The 23,921-nt window shown below is 43.6% G+C and overlaps 1 long non-coding RNA gene across 1 annotated transcript in view; it reads left to right on the top strand.

Moving 5' to 3' along the window:
* LOC144762328 (uncharacterized) overlaps positions 1–21,888 on the top strand; it is a 31,095-nt gene extending 9,207 nt beyond the window's left edge. Inside the window, exon 4 of the long non-coding RNA XR_013596079.1 lies at positions 21,753–21,888. This is a non-coding gene — a long non-coding RNA (uncharacterized LOC144762328). The remainder of the gene's footprint in view (positions 1–21,752) is intronic.
* The last annotated feature ends 2,033 nt before the right edge of the window (positions 21,889–23,921 follow it).

Here is a 23,921-nt window from a genome sequence, read left to right as displayed (position 1 = left end):
AGGGCGGAACAAGGAACAAGATAAGGGCCAGGAGTGATTCACTGTGGGAAGAGGTGGGTTTTGAGCTGTTTCCTAAACCGGAGGTATTGAGGTTCGAGACGCAGGGCTCGGGGGAGAGCGTTCCAAAGTCGTGCAGTCTGGACTGAGAAACGCCTTCCTCCCGATCGAGCTCTCTTGAATTTGGGGGCAACAATGAGGTTTTCGGTGTCAGAACGGAGAGGTCTTGAGGATTTGTAAGGGGCGATGAATTTCTTGAGAGCAGGGGGGCCTTGATTTCGTCGTAGTTTGTGGGCCAGACACAGGGCCTTGAATTTGACCCGCTCTCTTATGGGGAGCCAGTGGAGGAGTTTTAAGGCCGGTTTGGCCGACGCTCTGGCAGGGGTATTCGTGAGGATACGGGCCGCGGTATTCTGAATTCTTTGAAGTTTATTCAGGGTCATCTCTGGGGCGCCCAGGTATATCACGTTGCTATAGTCAAGCCTCGAGATTATTAGGCCTTGAATAAGCAACTTTTGGGAGTTGGGGGGCAGGATGGGCAGGACTTTCCTCAATGACTTCAAAAGACCAAAGCAGGTCCCGGCCACTTTCTTTGCCTGCACGTTGAACGAGAGGTCGGTGTCAAGCCACACTCCCAGGCTCTTTACTTCCTCTCTGGGTTCTGGAGGAGGGCCCAGACAGGCTGGCCAGATGTTTGGGGACAGTGTGAGTCCTTTTGGGCCCAGGAGCAGAACCTCCGTTTTTGACCCATTTAATTTTAGGGCAGAGGTGTTCATCCAGTGATGGACCTCCACAAGGCAATTAAATAGATCTGCTGGTTGTTGTTTGGGGTGGGATAGTGACACAACCAGTTGTGTGTCGTCAGCATAACTGACGACACTCACTCCGAATGGAATGATGACCTCCTCCAATGTGGACATATAGATATTAAATAAAGTGGGGCTCAGGGAGGAGCCCTGAGGCACGCCACATTGGAGGGGAATTTCGGAGGAGCGGGCGTTGTTCTCCCAGATTTGGTAGGTCCTTTGAGCCAGGAAAGATGTAAGCCAGGCTAAGGCGGAGCCCTCTACACCGGCTCCCTTGAGTCTTTTGATAAGGAGTCGGTGGTCGACGGTGTCGAAGGCCGCGCTTAGGTCGAGGAGGATCACTGCCACTGATCCTCCTCCGTCCAATAGCGTTCTGGCCTCTTCAACCGCTGCTAGGAGGGCGATGTCTGTGCCCTGCCCTGGGCGAAAGCCCGTCTGGGAGCTTTTTAGTATGTTATTGCCCTCCAGGAACTGGGAAAGTTTTCTATTCACCAGTTTTTCAGCAATCTTGCTGATTCCTGGGAGTAGGGAGATGGGCCTATAGTTTGCCAGGTTTTCGGGGTCGAGGGAGGGTTTTTTTAACAAAGCTTTCACGACCGCCGCCTTCCAGCTTGGGGGTACGACTCCCTTTTGGAGTGAGGTGTTAATCAGGTGAGTCACGGGGGGGATGATCGTGGAGGCTACCTTTTTGAGAATTCGGAGTGGGGCGGGATCCTTAGGAGAGCCGCTTTTTATGGATGTTAACGTGTCTTCTACTTCTTCAGTCGTGACTTGGCCCCATGAAGAAAGACGGCAGGGTGTTGACGGTTGCGGGAGATCGTGTTCCTCACCCAGAATTGCGGAGGGAATAGCCTCGAGGATTTTTAGGATTTTCCCGTGAAAGAAATCCGCCAATTGTTGGCATTTGGTCTGGTATTGCAACTGGTTCAGGCCCTTTTTACTGAGGCCACAGAGCAGGGAATTCCCATAGTCAAGATGGGACGTGACCAAGGCATGTACTAATGTTTTCCTAGCTGTAATAGGTAGGAGATCCAAGATTTTACGCAGGACCTTCAGTATGCCATAGCATTTCCCCGCTATCTTGGCAATATGTTGAGAATATGAGAGATTGGTATCCAAGAGAACACCCAAATTCTTCAATTAGAGGTGAGTCGTAGGTCACCTCAATTAGAGGTGAGTCGTAGGTCATTCCACATCTTAGCTACTAAATAGGAGAATGATCGTCCTCCTGTCCTTACTTTCTTAATTCGCCTTGTTCTGGCAAAGGCTAATTGAAGTGACCGCAAACTCCTTGTGGGAACATAGAACTCAATCTTCACCTGAAGTATTCTAGGGCCTGTTTTGTGCAGAGCTTTGTGAGTGTAACTAAGTAGTTTAAATGCTGCTCTTTGGCGCATAGGCAACCAATGTAGTTTCTTCAAGCACATTGAGGCAGAATCAAGCTTCCCCTTATTGCAGACAAGTTTTGCAGCAGCGTTCTGCAGCACCTGTAATCGTGTAAATAGGTGCTCATTCATGCCTACAAATAGTGCATTCCCAATGTCTAACAGACTAACCAGCAAGGCTTGCGTGACAGATCTTTTGCAGTCCAATGGTATCCAGGGGAAAAGTCTGACCAGAAGCTTCAGGATAGCAAAGCCTTTGCCACAAAGGGACCGCACATGTTCCTTCTTGGTCAGGGCGTCATCAGTAATGATGCCCAGGTTTTTAGCATGTTGTTTTGGAATTGGCGCATTACCAAGAGTGTGTGGCCACCAGGTAGCGTCCCACACTAGTTTGGCACCACCAAACAATAGGATTTCGGATTTTCCTGCATTCAGCTTTAAGCAGTGCGTGTGCATCCATTGGGCCATTTCTGTAAGACAATTGTGCAGCTTTGATTTAGTAATCTCTGGTTTTTCATCCAAGGCCACCATCAGTTGCATGTCATCCGCATAGGAGCAAATGCCAATGCCCCACGTCCTACCAATTTTAGCCAATGATGAAATATAGACATTAAATAGGGCGGGGCTTAGTGAGGCTCCCTGCGGGACACCACAGCCGATGGGGCTGGGTTTGAATTGAAATTGACCGAGATGTACTGATTGTGTCCGGTTACTTAAAAATGAACGTAGCCAGCTCAATGCATTGGAATAAATTCCTTTTTCATAGAGAATTTCCATCAGGCTGTCATGAGAGACCGTGTCGAATGCTGCCGACAGGTCCAACAATATCAGAGCAACTGCACCTCCTTGGTCAGTGCATAGTCTAACATTGTCCGACACTGCCAGCAGCGTTGCCTCTGTACTGTTGTTTGCTCTGAATCCTGTCTGAGATGGATCAAGAAGATGATTTGTTTCCAAAAACTCAGACAACTGCCTATTTACTAACTTCTCCAAAACCTTGGAAAGGTAGGGGAGTTGGGAAATGGGACAATGGTTTTCAGGATTGAGGACATCCGTTCCTGCTTTTTCAAAAAGGGGAATTACTGAGGCATGTTTCCATATATCGGGATAAATAGCAGTTTTTAAGGAGTTGTTAAAAAGCTGGGTAATCAATGGACAGAGAGTGGGGGCAATCTGCGCGAAAATGAAGTGGGGGCAAGGGTCTAACGGGATCCAGATTTCACTACGCTCATTGCCTTCAAAACCTCGTTATCTGTGAGGGGTGTAAAATTGCCCATAACTGATGTGGTTTCCGGGTGAGGAGTTAATAAAAAACCTTATTTAGTGTATTAACTTTACTAGGGGAATTAAAAATAGTATAGATCTTCCTTATTTTATCAGCAAAAAAATTGCTTATTCTGTCGCAAACCTCTACTGAAGGGACTAAACTTTGGGACATGCTAGTCGGTTTACTAAGTTCTTTAACAATTCTAAAAAGTTCTTTAGCAGAATTGCAATTCTCATTGATGCGCAGGGAGTAGTATGATTTTTTTGTGATTTTTATAGCATAATTGTAAGATCTGAGCTCGGACTTATATCTCAATTTACTTGTTTGACAGCCTCCATTGGTGTTCAAGTTTCTGACATTTCCTCTTGAGGCTCTTGAGTTGTGGGGAATACCAATTTTCAGTGTAGGGTCGATTGCGAGACTTAGATTTCCCTGTAGGGGCCAGTTTATCCAAAGTTCGGTAAATCTCTGTTTCAAGATAAACTGCTTCTGTACATACTGCAAGGTCATCTGAGATCTGTATGTTAGAGCCTGAGAAATGTGTTGCAAATGCAGATTCAGTGACTAGCCTCCAGGCTCGATTTGAGGTTTGGTATATGACCGGGCTGTTAGGACAAAAGATGAGGTAATGCTCCATCAGAGAACTCACACTGGAGAAAAAACATACTAATGTTCTGAATGTTGAAAGTCTTTCAGAAGAAAGCAACCTCTAGTTCTGAATCCGAGAACTCACACTGGTTAAAACCATTTAAATGTACTGAATGTGGCAAGGTTTGTAGTACAAAAAGACAGCTTATGCCACACCAGAAAACTCACTCGGAGGAACAACCATATAAGTGTACTGAATGTGACAAGGCTTTCAAGTCACAAGGACTGATGCTTGATCAGAGAACCCCCAGTGGTGAAAAACCATATAAGTGTACTGAATTTGGTAAGGGATTTGTAACAAAAGCCGCACTAATGCTGCATAAGTGAATCCACTGCAGGGAAAGACCATATGAATGAACTAAATGTGGCAAGACAAACAAAATAAAGCAACATCTAACACTATATCAGAAAACCCACATGGGTGAAACTCCATATAAATGTACTGAACGTGATAAGACTTTTCAAAACAAAACCACATTTAAGACGACATGAGAGAGTTCACATAGGGAAAACCATCTTGGCAAAGCCACTGAAATTATGCAGCAGCATTGAAAACATGCGGCAAAGAAAGGTGCAGTCTGTAGCAGTATTATTTTTTCATCTCAATAAATATTAATAATGTATTAGCAAAGTTGCATCTATCGAATACCAGTTTTAAACCTGAGTACACCATTCAGCAACTGAAAGGTGACACATTAACCTTTTACAAAGGATCTGCCACTGTACCGAATTATGTGTGTTCGTTCTCGGGTACCAACTTTTGATCTGTTTGAAACTATTTTTTGCATGAAATCTGCAAATGGTGCAGCAATTATTGGATGTTATGGCAAATCCTGAAGGGTAAAGTTTGACTTGCTTATGGTACAGTGGACCATCCCACCCTAATTATGCTACTCAAACATTTTGCTAGGATAAGGGTGATTGAACTTCTGTTATTTTGATCTTCCTGGGTGGAATTAAAAGCACTTGAATGATTTTAAACCACAGCTAAATACAGGCCAAGGGAACAGGCAGAACAGCACCAAGCCATAGAGACTGCAATTAGTGCTGTTCCAAGTATAGTCTTCCATCCACCTCATTTCGACACTGTGAAAAACCATAATAATTTATTGATTGTGACAAGGCTTTCATTACAAAAAGAAACTTATATTGACATCATGTAACACTCCAAAATCCACAGACACAAGTACTCGTTATGGCATAGCTTTTGAAGGAAATGGGACAGGTAATACAACATTGAGGACCCACATTGTATAAAGATACAGTGGCTACAAGGGTGAACTCTTGTAAAGTTTAATATGGATGAGTGAAACTAATTGCCATTCCTGAGTTATTAGCATGTAACAAAGCACCTGTTAGGAATTGATTCATCATACTAGTTAGGAATCAGAGTGGCCACAATTTTAAATGAGCTAGTTGAATATGAAAACAATATACATATTGCATGTTCATCGGTTTATAAAAATAAATGAATGGCACAGTCAAAGATTATACATTCCAATGCAGGAGAACTTACAGACTTCATACAAACAGACTATACCACTAGGTCCTCAAACATAGGTCTAGCAACATACAGAACAACATCAATAGCAGGGAGCTCACCACCTCCTTCAACACATCCATCAACACGGCCGCTTTCCCCGAAGAATGGAAAGATGCAGGAGTCAAGCTCCTACTCATGAAACCATCCGCTAACCCCCAACAAACTCAAGAACTACCACCCCATCTCTCTTTTTTGCCTTTCACCGCCAAAAGTTCCAGACCACCAACTCACAGAAAACCTGGAGAACAACAATCATTTGGGCACTTCTCAGTCTGGATTCCATACCAACCACAGTAGCGCAGCTGCACTGATTGCAGCCACAGACGACATCAGCTCCCTCCTTTAGCAAGGAAAAGCGGTTAGCTAACGTTGTCAGATCGCATGGACTGAACATCATATCCTACACTGACTATACCCATCTCATCCTCTTGCTATCAGAAGACCCCACCACAACGCTGACCAACTTACGCAGGTGCATGACTAGCATCGCCACCTGCATGAGAGACAACTGCCTAAAATTCAACACAGACAAAACAGAAGTACTGATCTTCGGGAACAACTCCCCATGGAACGGCGCTTGGTGGCCTCCCGAACTAGGACTCTCACCCACTCCAACTGACCATGCCTTCAACCTTGGCATCATCCTGGACATTTCGGAGGGCTGGCACGGGCAGTTTCAGACCTACTTCCGCCGGAAGATCGGGTCAGTGTTCTAGTCTCTGTTCGCCTTAGATTACTTAGGGCGCAGAGCAGTTTGGGGTTAGACTGGACAAGGTAGGCTGCGCTATTTCGCCGCCTCTGCTCCTTGGAGTCTGATTTTAAACACTTTTTAACTGATTAATCGTGTGGTATATTTCTGTGCAGTCACTGGTATTTTGTGAACCTTACCTGATTGAAATAACATCTGACACCCGCAGCCCCGTTCCGACGCGGCTTGTGCCGTTTGTTTCGGAGGGCTGGCACGGGCAGTTTCAGACCTACTTCCGCCGGAAGATCGGGTCAGTGTTCTAGTCTCTGTTCGCCTTAGATTACTTAGGGCGCAGAGCAGTTTGGGGTTAGACTGGACAAGGTAGACTGCGCTATTTCGCCGCCTCTGCTCCTTGGAGTCTGATTTTAAACACTTTTTAACTGATTAATCGTGTGGTTTATTTCTGTGCAGTCACTGGTATTTTGTGAACCTTACCTGATTGAAATAACATCTGACACCCGCAGCCCCGTTCCGACGCGGCTTGTGCCGTTTGTTTCGGAGGGCTGGCACGGGCAGTTTCAGATCTACTTCCGGTCATATGACCGGGGTTGTGCCACAGCGATTGGATGGAGAGGGTCCATAAAGGAAACGGTTCCTACGTACGCGCAGCGGACGGGCGCAGCGGGCGCGCCAAAGGCAAGCCCGTCTGTGCCCGTCCGCGCCCGACCGGGACCAGGGGCCACACACCCTGGCAGTTTTTCCACTACCCATGTACGGTATTCCTCTGCACAGATGCATGCGCTACGACCTAAATGGAACTCTAGCTGTAATGTATTTGAGGCATTTAGGCATGGTCCTGTAGCTTGTGTTAATTGTACTTTTGCAATGGACACTCCTCAGCTATGCTACTGTTGCACCCCTACTGCTGAGCCTTTGTTGAAATATTCTCTTTTTAGTTTAAATTGCCGCTCTCTTGCGAAGCACAAAAGAGATATTTTTGATCTCCTAGTTAACAATTCTCCTGCTGCTCTGTTTCTTACAGAAACATGGCTTCATGCTAGTTCAGGTCCTGACATTGCAGAAGCATTACCAGCGGACTATGCTATTGTAAGAATTGATAGACCCAAAAAAATTGGTGGAGGAATTGCTATAGTTTTTAATAAAAAATATCAGTGCAAACTCACTTCATTAAGTCTGATTAATAGTGAAGCAGCACTATTTCAACTTTTTTTAAACCCTAGTTTTACTTATTCTGGTATTTTAGTTTATCGTCCCCCGGGACCTCTTTCCTCTTGGGCTGAACAATTGTCAAATTTGGTATCTTTAAGTTTAATGACTGCATCCAACTTTTCGGTGCTTGGAGATATCAATCTACATCTTGAGGATGAATATGATTTGGCCAGTCAGAACCTAATAGCTGACCTAGCTGCCATGAATATACTGTTATGTAATTCGGGTCCCACGCATAAAGCGGGACATCTGCTTGACCCAGTTTTTTCTAATTTGCCACATACTGACTGTTTCCCTGCATTACCACTACAATGGTCTGATCATTTTTTGATCAAGTTTATTATTACATCAGATGTCCAGCTGGAAGCTCACCAGCCAAGGGCTAGTATTCGTAGAAGGGAGTGGAGGAAGTTAAACATTGAGCAATTAAAGCAGAACTTGGATGAGTGTTTGCCATCTTTCACTGACATCCAAGATGATATGGAATGCATTTCGCAGAGTGTAGATAATTGGCTTTTAAAAGCAGTAGATGTCTGTCTTCCTCTGTCTATTAAAAAATGTAATTCGCACAATGCCCCAGCCCCTTGGTTTACTGAAGCTCTTAAATTAGAAAAATCTAAGTGTAAGCACCTAGAACGTGTATGGAGAAAAGATTACTCCAAGGAGGCAAAAGAAAACTATAAAATTGAACTCAAGTTATATCATAAATCATGTATAACCGCTCGAACTACATATGTTGCCTCGACTATTACAGAGTCTTTCAATAAACCTAAAACTCTATTCTCGGTGGTGAAAGAGTTGGCTGGCTCTAAAACTATTGTCAGTACACCTCCTTTAAATGCAATGAAATGTGAGGAACTTGCCCAATTTTTCACAAATAAAATTGATAACATCTATAAGGAAATAGTGTCTCATCAGGGTATCCAGACCTCCAATTATAACCTTTTACCAGATCTTTACCCTACAGCTGCTTCTCCAGTCATTAATCATTGGCCACCTCTTAGTCTTGAGAATTTGACGGCAATTTTAGGGAAACTAAAATCAGGATCACCCAATGATCCACTTCCGGTGACTATACTAAAACAACTTAGCACCTCACAGCTTTCTGTGATTTGTAATTCCCTTAACTTGTCATTGCAATTGGCCGTGGTTCCAGCGGTTTGGAAACATGCAATGGTTTCGCCATTATTGAAAAAACCTGCAGCTGACCCAAATGTTTTATCCAATTTTCGCCCTATTTCCTTGTTACCAGTTTGTTCAAAAATTCTCGAAAAGCATATTCATTGTCATCTCTCTCAGTTCATTGAGGACAACAGCATTCTTCATTTCTCACAATCTGGTTTTCGTTCTGGCTTTTCTACAGAGACTACATTGTTGGGGATTACAGAGAATCTACGTAGGCTTTTGGATAATGGTGAGACGGTGGCACTGATTTTGTTAGATCTCAGTGCCGCTTTCGACACCATTTCACATTCCATTTTGATAAAAACATTAGTTGACATAGGCATAGGCGGTCCAGCTTTGGGTTGGCTGAGCTCATTTCTTGAGAAACGTACATTCCAGATTTTCTCCAATTCTGCAGCTTCTAAACAACACACATCTCCTTATGGTGTACCTCAAGGCTCAGTCTTGAGCCCACTGCTTTTAAATTTGTATGTTAGTCAATTATCTTTTATAGCAGAAGAAGAAGGCCTCACACTTTTCACTTACGCCGATGATTCCCAGATTGCATTTTCTCTCTCAAACACTGCTCAGGGTTCTCCATCTTGCCTGCAGCTAGGGTTGAGGAGAATTGCCGACTGGATGAATCTTAATTTTTTAAAACTTAACGGCGATAAAACGGAGGTTTTAATACTGGGCCGGCACCATGATTTATGGTCTTCTAATCATTGGCCCATGGAAATGGGCCCACTTCCGTGTCCATCTGATCATGTTCGTAATCTTGGTTTTGTGATTGATAAAACCTTGACAATGCAAAACCAAGTTAACAAGGTCTCGGCCACATGTTTTGTCATTCTACGGTGGCTAAAGAAAATTTTGTGGATGCTACCTGAAGATTCTCAAAAATCCGTAGTGCGCTTATAACTTCACGGCTAGACTACGGAAACATTCTTTTCTTAGGGGCTAAGAAAGATGTAATAGGGCGATTGCAAATGGTGCAAAATGCAGCGGCGAGATTGTTGTGCAGATTGCCTCGCTCCAGTCATATTTCAGGTCCCCTACGTAATCTTCACTGGCTCAAAATTGATAGCCGTATTAAGTTTAAGACACTTACTTACATGTTTAAAATCAAAATGGACCAGGCCCCTCTTTATCTGAAGTCCCTCGTTCATAATCATGTCCCTTCTCGGAACTTGAGATCTGCCCACTTGGCCTATTTTGTAGTGCCTAAACTTAGATTAACCAGAATGGGAGGCAGATCTTTTGCCCTGCTTGGCCCTACTTTGTGGAACTCTTTGCCCTTACACATACGAACTGAAATGAATTTTGTAAAATTTCGTAGAGCTACTAAAACCTGGCTTTTCAATCAGTAACTCCCTTGTAGTTTAGAAGGAGATGTATTGCACCTGCCTGTTTAGCGCCGGGAAACCCTTTGTGGGTAGCTGTTCGCGCTTAATAAATTTAAATAATAAATAAATAAATAAGTGACCCATGAAAAGACTGATCAATGCAGTTTCATCCGCCTGCTTTCTCACCCTTCGCATGCTCTGCAAGATCTTCAAGTGGCTCCCCATCAACACCAGATGGACCGCCACACAAGCCCTTGTCAACAGCCAACTGGACTACTGCAAACCTTTCTACATGGGAATCACCTAGCACCTCCTCAAGAGACTGCAAACTATACAGAACTTAGCGGCTAGACTCATCCTAAACTGACCCACATCACCCCCACCTCAAGAAGCTCCACTGGCTCCCCATTCACAAGAGATGTGAGTTCAAGATGTTGATCTACACCTTCAAGGCCCTCCACAACCAGGGACCATACTCTAGGGTTAAACAAGCAAGGAGCAGCATTATATGCTTCAATTGCCCCATGTGGCTGAATAGGAGTGGGTTGATGCCATTAGCGCGCATATTGTAATAATAAAGATCTATTTCTGGCACACACATCCCGCCTTTGAACAAATGGTAACTTGAATACTTCCCACTCCACTCAGTTGTTGCGCTCCCCTGGCCAGCCCAGTCAAACTGGATCGTAGTGTATGGAGGAAGAATCGGCACAACGGCATCGGAATATCGTTGAAGAGATATAGAAATCTAGCGAGGACCACCATTTTGACTAAAGCGATCAAACCAGCCATGGAGAGAGGATGCTCAAGCCAAGTTGACACCCTCTCTGCAGCCACGTCAATGCTCGGCCATAATGGTCTTGCTATAGGATGTGGAGGTCTCCGCTGACCCAGATTCCAAGATATTTCACAAGTCCAAAAGCCCACTTCAGGGGGAAAGTCGCACGGGAACTCCATCATAGCAGGGGTAAGCGCGAAGAGCACAGACTTTGCCTAGTTTATCATGCACCAGTCAACCAGCTGAACCTGAGGCGTTCCCTGATGATGAGGATATGTTTGTCTGTGGTTTGTGGATATACAATATGACCTAATTTCCGTATAGTGACACAACAAGAGGTCGGGCCCAATACCCTAGTCCTTTCGCAGAGTGATGCTCACAGAGACATGCAGCAATTAGCTTAATCACACTGACAATCATGAATAGGAGAGAAGGCAGGTCACACTCCTGTCTCGCACACCAGTTGATCAGGAACATTGGGGAGGTTTTTCCAATGACCCGTACTCGAGCCACTGGCTGTTCTGATGTAGGAGTTCCATCCACTGGAGGTAACATCCTCTGAGGCCTATGCTCTCTAACAAAAACATATACTGCAACTCCAGCAAGTTAAATGCTTTTGTTGCATCAAGCAGGACCGCTGCAAGTTTAACCAGGGGTTCTAGTGTGTGCAGATAGTGTTCACATATTGTGGGCAATAGATCGCCTCTGTATGAATTCCGATTGGTCAGGCCAAACCATTGTGGGGAGCAGTGGAAGAAGTCTGTTAGCAAGTAGCTTATAGGATCTTATTATCAATGTTAATCATGGAAGCTGGCTTGTAAGAATCACAGTACTAAGGGGGCTTAGCAGGTTTCAAAATAGTGACAATGACAGCCTCTCGAAGGGAGGATCGAAGAGTCCCAGCCTCCTAGGCCTCGCCAAACACTAGGGCCAAAGTGTGTACGAATTCTTTATAGAATTGGGCCATGTAGGCATCACCACCTGGGGCCTTATTGCTGGGCATGCTGTATAGCACCTGTATGATCTTCTCTACAGTGAAATGGGCATCAGAGTACGTCCTGTGGGTATCTTCAAGCCACACAAGGGCTATACAATTAAAACATCAGTGGATATCTGCATTGCAGGGCCTGAGGCCGACTGGTATAGATGTCTGTCTGCATGACATCTGGGGTGCCACAGTGAATGAAGTATTTCGAGTCTTTAAGTTCCTTGATATAGGAAATGGCTCAAGGTGTATTGAGCATGCACGCCAATATTATTGCTGGCCTGTCACCTTTACAATAATGGCGAGCGATGGCCTCACGTCCAAAGTTGTGGACCTCTTGGTCAGCAGCTTCCCTGAACTCCTCTAACTTAGCACTAATGTAGGCCAGCAGCTGAACATTGCCGGAGGCCAAACAGTTAAGATCAAGGACGTTCAGTTTTTATTTTATTTAGGAAAGTTTTGTATAGCGCGAACGTGACCCTTGGGTATCAGAGCGCTTCACAGATACAAATACATGAGGTAGGTTAGAGATACATCTTGCATTGCATAACCATTCAGAGAATGAGGTAGGTAGGTATAGAGCTATGTAGTACAACGTTTCACACTGATATGAGGTAGGTTAGGTATACGACTATAAGGTAGTATAGCATAAAAGTGTACAATGCGCGGTATATTTAGGCTAGTACTTGACATTGGCATGTGCATATTTCCATATAATTTCAGTCTATGTCTGTCTTCAAGGTTATCATACTAGTTATTCTATTTTCCTACTGTACTGTAAATTGTACTACAATAACAATAGATCCAAATTGTCTTTATCTGTGCATTTTTCCTCCAGATTCTGGGTAAGTATAGCGCCTCTAGGTTATCCCCAGTATAAATAGTACTTTCTCTTTTCTTCCATTTCTTGTTCTGCTTTGGCACAACTATGTCGTGGTGGCGGTGATGTCCTTTCTTGCCTAAGTAAGGAATTTGCAAGGTTTTGAGGATGCCCAATTGCTCTCCAAAACAAGTGCCATGAATAACAATCCATAGTGTACTAGCCTCAGTCACAGACTGCACATTGAAAGAGAAGAATGCCAGGATGTCAGATTTTATTGCATCCCGAAACACAGGATCTCAAAGAGCATGTGGCAGCAAGTGCCAAGAAAAGGCTAGGCCATGGGCACCTGGCAGAGCGATCTCTAGGAGGAACGGAGAGTGACCAGATACTGTTCTAGGCAGGTGGGTGGCTTGTATCGCCAAGCTCCTACATCCTTGGTTAGCTGCCAATAATTAATTCCAGACCAAGTATTGTGTGCGATGATGATGCACACTGTCTCTTTGACCTCCTCATGGTATATTCTCCAAACGTCAGCCAGATCAGTAACTGACAATAATTGCACGGACTTGCCAAGCCACCTAGAGGTTGGGATCAGCTGTTTGGGCTGGATCTATCCAGGAGAGGATTATCTAGGGTCACATTGAAATCACACCCCTCCGCCCCCCCATATAACCGTTTTGGGGCTAACCCAACCATCTGTTTACAGACTTCAACAAAAAATTCAGGGCAATTCACATTTGGCCTTTAAACACAACTAATGACAGTGTTGATGCCAATTTGGGTGCCATGAAGGAGTATATATCTGCCTTGTTTATCATAGATGGCTCTAAGTATACACCAAGGGGTATATTTCCTAATGCAATAACAACTCCACATGTGTAAGCTGAGTATGGGGCAATGTATGTTTCTATCAGCCATGTTGTCGGCACCCTGTGCCTGGTGGCTGGGTTGAGATGGAGCTCCTGGAGGAGGCTAATATTAATTGAACACCTGCAATGCCTTGGGTACATTACTAATGCCCTGAATATTCTAAGTTAGCCGTCTACATGTCGCGCTTCGACCACCCGCCGGGGAAGCCTGTTAATCGATTGTTGTACTGAATTGTCCAAAGCCTCCACTAACTCTTCTTCAAAATACCTACTAGCAGAATCCCCGTCAGAGTAGTCCTGCTATTCCTCAATATTGAAGGGCTATTATTCTGCCATAATTCACAGACCAACAGATGGCCACCCAAAAAGGATAAAATAAAGTCAAACTAGGGTTAAAATTAATTGTAAGTCATCGGCCAATCAGCTTTAAAAGGTTGAGAGGTGTGCTTAAATCTATATCTGGGCTGACAGTTTCTTTGGGCACGTTTGTAAAAAATAATACATAGACTATCTGTCATGAATTGTGCTTCTTGTGAAGTGGTCCATCATGACCCCCTTCCTATTGTACTCAACTTATGGGATCCCAGAGTAAACCTTTTCCATTTCTATTACTGCGTTTGCTCAAGACTGTGCGGACAAACTCTGTATCTTAGCAAAATGTTGCTCAGACATTTCCTTCACTCGTTTGCCGTTGCCTGGCCGGCAAGAGCAACTTTGGTATTAACCACATCGCTGCTTAAGAGTTTCCCCTGCTGTGCTGGACAGCAACGAGAACGGGTGTGGTCATGACGAGCTGAGCTCGTCATGAGCACCTGAGAGGTGCATGCCATGACGAGCTGAGCTCGTCATGGGCATGGAAGGGGTTAAATAACTGCAGATCAGTGCTCGCTTGAGCTCGGTTCCAGCAGCTATTTCTGGGCTGGATTGTAATCCAGCTGAACCTGAGAAACATGCTGAATTTGTCCTGGTGTCATTTCCCATCACTGGTACATAATTCAGCATTGCCCATATGTTGTCTGCAGTCGGTTCGGTGCAGCAACATGCAGGCAGCAAGGAGTCTTTCTGATTGTAAATTCAGCTGGACCCACAACAAAGGCCTGATTTAAAGGGCTATCACCCCTCCTTTTGTTTAGGCATCATCCTGGCTGGGAGTCATCTGGAACATAACACTTAAGGCCCAATGTAGGACACCAAATACCGGTCGGTAACGGCCGATTTCGGCCGTTACCGACCGGTATTTGTTTTTTGACATGTAGTGGGCTTTAAATTTACCGATTCGGTAAAATACCGAATCGGTAAATCTAGATGTAGGTGGCACTTAAAACAGTGCCACAGGCCCTTAAGAATTCTTTATTTACCATGAAATACTATTTCTTGGTAAATAACGAATTCCCGTGTACATGCACATCTGTGCATGTACACCTGTGCCATGTGGCACACATACATGCCCTAAGGGCATGTATGTGGGCAGCATGTATGTGCGTCACATGGCACACAAGCCAGAATCGGGGGTGCAACATGGTCTCAAAGTGACACCCTGTCCCCTTGACAATTCGGAAATTTTACCGAATCAGTATTTACCGATTCGGTAATTGACATGGATTCATATGGGCCTCAAGGCCCATAGGAATCAATGGCAATTACCGAATCGGTAAATACCGATTCGGTAATTACCGAATCATACCGATTCTGTAAAAATTACAGAATTTTTACCTAAATCCTATTTACCGAATCTAGAATACCGAATCGGTAAAATTTGGTATTCTAGAGTCGGTAAATGAGATTTCCCTACATCGGGCCCCTAGACACCAATGCAATGGAAGGAAACTAAGGCACACAGGGGCATATTATCAAGGGGGTTTATCTCCGCTTTTTTGGCTTTAAAAGCCAAGAAAGCGGAGATAAAATTATCTCCCTATTACCTAGCTGTCGCTAACACCAGTTAGCGACAGCTAGTAGGAGATAGCGACCATCTTGGGCCCCACTTTGCATGTCAGTGATATTTATCACTAATGACATGCAAAGTGGGCATGCCAAGATGTTAGCGACTGGAAACAGTCGCTAACATCGCTATCTCCTATTACCGACTTTTGGAGATATTCACGCTAAGCGAGATTATCTCCAAAAGCTAACACCTGCCCTGAGCAGTTCTTAGCCATGTTATCCAATGGGAGGTGGATAACATGGCTAAGAGCATTAGCTCGGTAATGCATGAATATCGCTGACTTTTCAGCGATATTCCTGCATTGCGGCCGATTTTTATCGCATTTGCGATAAATCTTGGTAATACCAAGGTTTATTTACAATAAAAATCGACGCAGCTCAGCGGTAAATTTTTGTCTCTAACCAAGCAATAGCGATAATTATCGCTATTGCTTGGTAATATGCCCCACAGTTTGTTACCACTTCACAGGTACTTAAGAGAAACTATTGAAGGCAGGTTTTTAAACTTTGTTCAAATCCCTATGTTAGAGACATGCTTGCACTGTAAGAATGCAAGATTTGTTTGTCTGTATGGCTAGAAGAGTCTGCAGTTTTATTACAGGACAGGAGGCATTTATTGATGCATGTTCAAAGCATACCCACTATGATAGATGCAGCATGATCAACTGGCTTATAATAGCAAGTTCTAAACATTGAAGCTCTAGACCAGTCTGCTGCTTTGAGGATATCCTACAATTTTGCTCCTCCCCAAAATGCTTTAGATGCCATCACTCCTCTTTATCAGTGGGATCTAGATCCACCTAGCTAAATACGTACGGTATTTACCAATCTACTCAGCGTGGTGGAAGACACAGAAGTAAAGGGCCTACGCAAGGCTATTAGTAATTGAGGGATTGGTGTTCTCACATCCTTAGGAGATACATTGAGGTGACAGACACCGTTTAGGGTGTTAAGGAAAACTTGGAAAGAAAGCATAAGTAGATGAACATTTCATATGTCTCATAATATTAAAATGCACGCTATTAGGAGAAAAACTCATTCCCTGAGTATCCAAAACTCTTACATAAGATACTCTCCTAACAGAGACCAAGCACAAAAAGCGTTACCAGTTTAGCAGACCGAAGCCTGAGTGATAATTCCTCATTATCCACCCAGGATATGGATAAATGTATAACCTTACTTTCACCACCATGAAAGTGTTCTTGGGTTTAGGAAGATTCATAAACCTAACCCCTTTCATCAGCCTACATACCAAAAGGTGCTCACCTACAGGTTTTCCCTGCACCTTCCTAGGACCTGCTATAACAGCCGGCCCGTAACCATTAATGTCCTCTAGGACATCTGACCAGTTGCTAAAGAAGCTAAGAATTATTTTAAAATACCACCTACATCCCCTCAAATGGTATCTTCTCTCTCTTCCCCGAACACCAGCTACACTAAGACGCCCATATAGACTCATATGTTCTGAGCGTGGCCTGGGCCCATGATCCTTTAATATATCTTGAAGCAGCTTCTGAAAGTCCTGGCATGTCTGTAATCGCCCTGAAAGGTTCCATGTTACCAGTTGCATCTTGCCCCTAATAGCTAGACTTAGGAGCTGCCCATGTAGACTCTTCAAATTGGAGCAGAAATTGATAATTCACCTACAATTCCAGTAGGACTGGATACCAAGACTGGGTCCTCCAGAGTGGAGTGATCAGTACCACCTGCGCCAGCTGTCAGTGAATCTGAACCAGACATCTGAAGATCATTGTGAACGGAGAGAAAATATACTGAATCCCTCCTTACCACTCCCGAAGACATTCATCCCTAACCAGAGATTCCATAACCAGCATTAAACTGAAAAAATGGCTAATTGCACTGTTAAACTGGAAGTCTATAGATATATTCTGAAAGGCCCCCATATCACTTGAAATTGCCTGAAAATTTGAGACATCTAACTGCCATTTGTCTCAATTTCGTACGCCCTAGTTAGTTCACATATCTGATCACAGTCAGATTGTCCATATACAACAGCATTGCGCACCTTGCTGTTTCTTTCGCCAAGCTTCAAATTGCTAAAGAGCCTTCAAGAAGCTGTAAACAGTTTATGTACAATGATTACTTTTTCTCTCCAGTCCAGATGGTGCCACACCTTGCACCCCATCCCCGAATACTTGCATCTGATTCTAGCTCTATTGCTGGGGATGTAGGGAACATGGCATTACTATTCCAAGCCTGCAGGTTCTCTCCACCATTCTATTTCTTCCCTCAGTTCTGCATCAAGGGGAATATGTTGGGAGTAGGGCAAACCCCATATTTATGTATTTTATGTTCAGTCTCTGAAGTGCCCTGTAATGTAACAGACCTGGGAATATTGTCTTAATAGAAGATGCCAAAATACCTATTATTCTTGCTAGGTGTCTGAGAGATATTAGTGAACATTTTAACATATTTCTCAGTTTTTTTTCCTGATGGCCTTTTATTTCACCTCCAGGAATCTTAACCCACCTTTCTCTGAGTCTACCAAAAATGAAGAAACTCATAGTTCTTAAAGGCACCTAATCCGATTTTCCTAAAACCTGTGATAATATTAGATGTTTGTCTTGTCCCATGAAAATTGTTGTCCAGAAAAACAACCATTCTTAAACGTCTCGACATTCGAGAGGCTGCAACTGGTTTCAGTATCTTTGTAAAGCACCATGCCACTGAGGAAAGACAGAAATGGCAGAGACTTGAACCTGTATGTCTGATTTTACACTATTAAAACTGTAGATACTTCTTGTGTTGTTGATAGATGGGGAGGGATAATTTGGTATGAATTCTCCAGGTTTAATCTCATCAACTAATCGCCCAACAAAAGTATATCTCTCAAGGATTCCACTGTCTCCATTTTGAATTGGTCTGTACACTACGAACTGGTTTAGATCTTTCAAATTTATGAGTGATTGTATTTAATATGATCGCCTTGTGAGCACTGCCTTGCCTGCACTATATTAATATATTTCGCACCAGACAGTATATGTATGAATTCACTGCTTTTTTGACTCAAAATCTTACTTTGTTCAGTACTGTCTTCTATATTGTTTTTTATATATTAATGTTTCCACACAATCAAGTTGAATTAGAATTATGTTAAAAATAAGATAGAGCCCCCCTAACCCATGGATGAGGGCTACTTCCTTTTGAATGAGTCCCGTGACATTTTTTTGTAATGTATATATACATTTATACATGTCCCGTGGGCATATAGGCTTGTTTTGTTGTAGATATATAGTTCAGTCTCTCATAGGTCACTCCTAAAGCAACCATGATTCAGTACTCCACTTCCTTCTCAATGTATGTAGATCATAATAGAATATGGATTGTTATACAGTGTCTGCAATCTTAGACCCAAAACATAATATAAGCTTCTTATACTGTTAGTTATGTTATGCATAATTTTAATGTGCACAACTTGCACAGGAGGGTATTCTGGAGCTGAAGCATGTGCTGAATGCACCGACCCACAGTTGGGGATAGGTGAAGAGCAAGGCCATCACTTTTTAGAGGAAATCAAGAACTGAGGAGGGGGCTCTGATGTGCAGGGGCAGGTCGTTCCCAGGTTTTAGGAGTGAGGTAGAAGGCACAACCACCAGATGGTTCTGCCTTTGCAGGTGTTGTGTTCTCGTATGAGTCTGGCTGAGCAGTGGTGTCTGGTAGGTTTGTGGGAGTTTATGCAGTTGTTGAGGTATGTGGGGCCAATGTTGTATAATTCTTAATATCTGTGTGTGGGGAGTTTGAAGTGTGCTAGTTTTTAGGTACAGTGTGATGTGAGTGCAGGGTGAGTGGTTGAAGGTGAGCCCGGTGGCTGAGTTTTGTATGGTCTAAAGTTCTCTGGACAGTGGTGCATTGATTCCTGCATAGAGTGCCTTGCCGAAGTCCATCTTGGGTGACAGTTCTGCAAGTGTGGAGGGAGCGCCATCTGAAGATGTTCTTGACTATGTGGAAGTAGGAGACAACACTGCATTCACTTGACCGGTCATGGAGAGTATATTGGCAATTACTATTCTGAAGTTCTTCGCATTGGTTGCTGGGAGGGGTGTGGGTCGGAGTTCAGCAGGCCACTAGATAGAGTCCCATGGTGAGATGTCTTTGCAAAAGAGTACTACTTTTGTCTGGTCTGTGTTGAGATTGAGGCAGTTGGTTTTAATCCATCTGAATACTTCAGTCATGCAGGTGAAGAAATTGGTCTGGGTGTATCGCGTCTTGTTGTCGAGGGAGAGTATGAACTGTGCTTCTTCAGCGAAGGATATGATGTTGATTCAATGGGAGTGGATGATGCTGGCAAATGGGGTTATATAGGCATCAAACAGATTCGACTAAAACGGATATAGTCTGGAGGAAACTTCTTGTAACTAGTATTTAAATACCTACTTCTGTCAGAACCATCATGTTAAGCCAGCACTAGGAGGGGGCTTTAAAGTGGTTGTACTGTCAGGAACACTGGGACAAAGAGGGGTTCTGACAAGAAAAAACTTTAGCTGGGCCACAGGAGGGAATGGTTACTCAGTGCAGCTGAATGAAATGTTCGAGGTGGAGAACTCTGGTGGGTCTGTAGAATAACAAGCTGCCTGCCACTTCTCTCTACAGATGACAAAGAGTTAGCAGTAGTCAAGCATCATCACCACTGAAAGAGTGTAGCTAGACTTAAGGCCAAGTGATATGCACTAAAAGAATCCACAATTGATTGAAAAGTAACGAGGCATGAACTGTTACTGCATCATGATGAAGTGTTATTAAAAGGAGTGTGTACCAGCTCTTTCCTAAATTGGAGCAGGATATGGGGTTATCATGATAGATACAGGTATGTTGTTCTAGATACTATGTGCATTTATGGAAAAGACACAGCTTTGCCTGCAGTCTGATTGTGTCCTGGCTGTGGGTGTGCTGAGAGCCAGAAGCAAGCTTGTCAGCCAGATATCATTAAGGTGCAACAGTACGAGGACTGGAGTAGCAGTTCTTAAGTCTCTTTCTGGGAGATACAAGTTTACTGTCTTTCGTATATAGTACTGGTGCCAGGCTGTCTTTGTTTTCTTGGCAACATGTCACTTGATCATGAGCTTTGCGTCCAGGATGAAGTTAAGTTTAGAGTCATTACGGCTTATGTCATTGAGCCAGGTTTGCACTGGTTGTTGTTTGTTGTTCTTACCAAATAACAGGAATTCTGTCTTGGTGGGGTTGAGCTTCAGGTGGGTGCTGGGCATCCAGATATGGAGGAGGTGGAGACAGTTTTTGAGGTATTGACTGTCTAGAGCAGAGGAGATTGGTGTATTGTTAGTATATTTGTAAATGTTGATGCTTTTATCAACGAGTAGAGCTCCAAGGGGCTCCATGTAAAGGTTCAAGGTGACAGGAGACAGGAATGAACCATGGGGGCTTTCTGAATTCTCTGTCAAGTGAGAATTCAGGACCTCACCATTAACAGTAGTTTTCGTAAATTACATTGCTGCCATATTGAGCCATGAAACTGTTTAAATAACTTCCAAATACCTTCTAGGAGTTTCTCAATATGATTTTTAACTAGGTAGAACTCGGTTAAACCTTCCTCTGACCAATGCTGGTTTCCAAGAGGTTTCTGGAATGGTGAGCCCCCTCGTTCAGGTGCTCCAGAAAGAGACAATTTCTTCAGAAATGCACTGTTCAAGCTAGTTGCCAATTTGTTTTTGAAAAAGAATAATCATTGTTTCAGCCTAACCATTAAAACATACTTATTGTGCCACCATTTCATTGAGCCAGAAGTCAGGCTAATAAATCACTGATCAGGCCGCTCCTTTTGTAACTGTTTACCTGCCTTTTAAGTCCGTAGGCATATGTTCCATTTCTTCTTTGATTTTCTATAGTTTTATGAGACCCTCTCAGTAGTGTAATAGCATCAACGGTGTTTGATTTCATTTGTGGGGTAGTGTCTGTGATTTAAAAACTAACATCACAGAACAAAAAAAAGGTTATAGTTACAATTTTTAGTTAGTTGATTGTTGAATGATATGAGAATTCCATCAGCAACTGTTACGGTCTTGAAAGAAGCAGCATTTCCAAAATGTGCATCACTCCAAAATATACAGCCCATTAATAATTACATTTTCATTATCTCAATAAAGCGAATTGAGGTGCGCCAGGTAATGAAGTTGAATCAGTCTTGTTATTTCAAAACCTTTATTTGTACTTATTTTTCTCCAATGCACAAATATCCTTAATAACACATACTGCTCAGCCTTTCATTATCTCATGTAATCTTTCTATGATCCTACTATCCAACAGGTAATGGGTGCATAAGGGATTTTAAGGATGAAGAATATACAGACAATACTGGAACTACAGCCAAAAAACAGCTATTCTCAGTAAACGACAGAAAACGTATTTTCCCGTGCTCTGTGTCATTGAAAACGGTAGGAAGAAAACCGGAAATGTGCAAGGTGAACAAACAACCTCTGGTGGAAAAAGAACTAATCAGCCCCGTACATGCAGATGTTGAACTGGCAAATCGTCAAACTTCACAACAAAGGAAGTTTACCAAGAAGAAAGAACACATGTAGGTAGCAACCTTAATAAGAGATTCAGCAAATCATTAACCATTGAGCATCAGCATTCTCGCCCTGGACAGATTGCTGCAAAATCCAGTGATAATTGGAAACATTTTAACATGTTACCAACCAGAAGAAGAAATCTGCTAATTAATACTGATGAAAAGTCAAGACCATATGCTGAAGATGTCAACAGATTCAGGCGATCTCCATCACTGGACACACACCAAAGAACACACTCAGAAAAGAAGCCATACTCCTGTATTGAGTGTGAGAAGTGTTTCAGAACTTACTGCTACCAACAAGTACACTTTGGAGGGAAACCATATCCCTGTAATATATGTGAGAAATATTTTGCAAGCTCATCATACCTGCACATTCATAAAAGCATCCATATGGGTGAAAAAACATATCTATGTACTGAATGTGGCACTATGTACTGAATCCAACAAACGTTTTAGAGACTTAACACACCAGCACATTCATCAGGAAATACACACAGGAGAAAAATCATTCATATGCAGTGTGGTAAGTGTTTCAGAGTTGTATATTCGCTGCGTAACCACCAACAAATCCACACAGGAGAGAATTTGCACTCCAGCAGTGAGTGTAACGTGTTTCAGAACATGTTCAAAATTGCACTGCCACCGACGTGTACACACATGACAGAAATCCTATATGTGTACTGTTTGTGGCACTAGGTGGAGTGGAAAGGGGAGACCTTCGGGAGGCCTAGCGATTTGGGTAGCTAGTCACATTGGTTGCATTGCGGAAAGCGTTCCTACGCTCTCGCAGGATATCCAGTGTGTACTTCTTAGGTGGCCCAATGCAGTAAAATTGGCAAATGTAAATGTTTATTCCCGTCCTGTCAGTGTAGCTAAGGAATCCCCCCACCCTGGAAGAGCTCTCGTCTTTTCTGGGGTCACTGCCAAGTGACTATAAGATTGTGATGGGCGGAGATTTCAATTGCCACTTCGAACCTCTGGAAGGTTTAAAGGAGGGCGCCCTTACTACTGAAGATGACTTCTGGGATGTCTCACCCTGCTCATCCCCCCAACCTAAATCTTGGTCCCCACTTGCGGTGCAAATCATGTCCCTCACCTTAAACTATGCACTGAGGGCTTGCAACGGTCGCACTCCGTCAGACAGCCCCTCATTGTGTACCTTTAATAGGAAGGATCACGAATCGAGGTTGGATTACATCTTTGTCGACCTCGGTTTATGGTCCAAGGTCCACGATTTCAGAGTATCCCCCAGAACCGATAGTGACCACAATGCTCTTCTACTGGATCTGAAACATCCCGCTCCTGTCGCTGAGTCACTACCTGCCAAATCCTACCACGACCCAGGTAACCTGGCTCTTAGTTCTAACAGGCGAAGGGTAAAATGGGGGAAAATTATTAGTTCAGAGGAAAATATAAGAAAAATCTTTGACATAGCTCTCCCGAAGTTTCTAGAAATAGATGATTTAATTAAACAGCCTAGATCCCCAGATTTTAATAATAAATTGGCAATCATCCATGAAAACCTAGTGGGATCTCTAGCGGAGGTTTTTTACCCAGTGGCAGCCCCTCGACGCAAACAGTCCCGAACCTCAACATGGTACAATTCATCCTGCAAAAAGGTTAAGTCAGAGTTAATTGCCGCCATTAAAGCGGGTGCAGATAGGGCCACAGTCGCCAAACTTAGGCGTCAGTATAAGGAAGCCATGGTTTCGGCTAACAAGGAGTGGGACTGGAACCATTGGCAGGACCTCTCCTCTGCATTAGAAACCAGGGATTCGAAAAAAATTTGGACCCTGGTGAATAATGGCACGGGAGAGGTCAAAGCGGCAGTGGAATCCAACATCGCATCATCCACCTGGGAAGGCCACTATGGCAAACTGTATCAAGATATTGAACAGCCC

This window comes from Lissotriton helveticus, chromosome 6 (assembly GCF_964261635.1).
Source record: "Lissotriton helveticus chromosome 6, aLisHel1.1, whole genome shotgun sequence".
Taxonomy (NCBI): Eukaryota; Metazoa; Chordata; class Amphibia; order Caudata; family Salamandridae; genus Lissotriton; species Lissotriton helveticus.
Note: the sequence above shows the minus strand (reverse complement) of the source record. Positions and strands in the feature narration are given on the sequence as shown.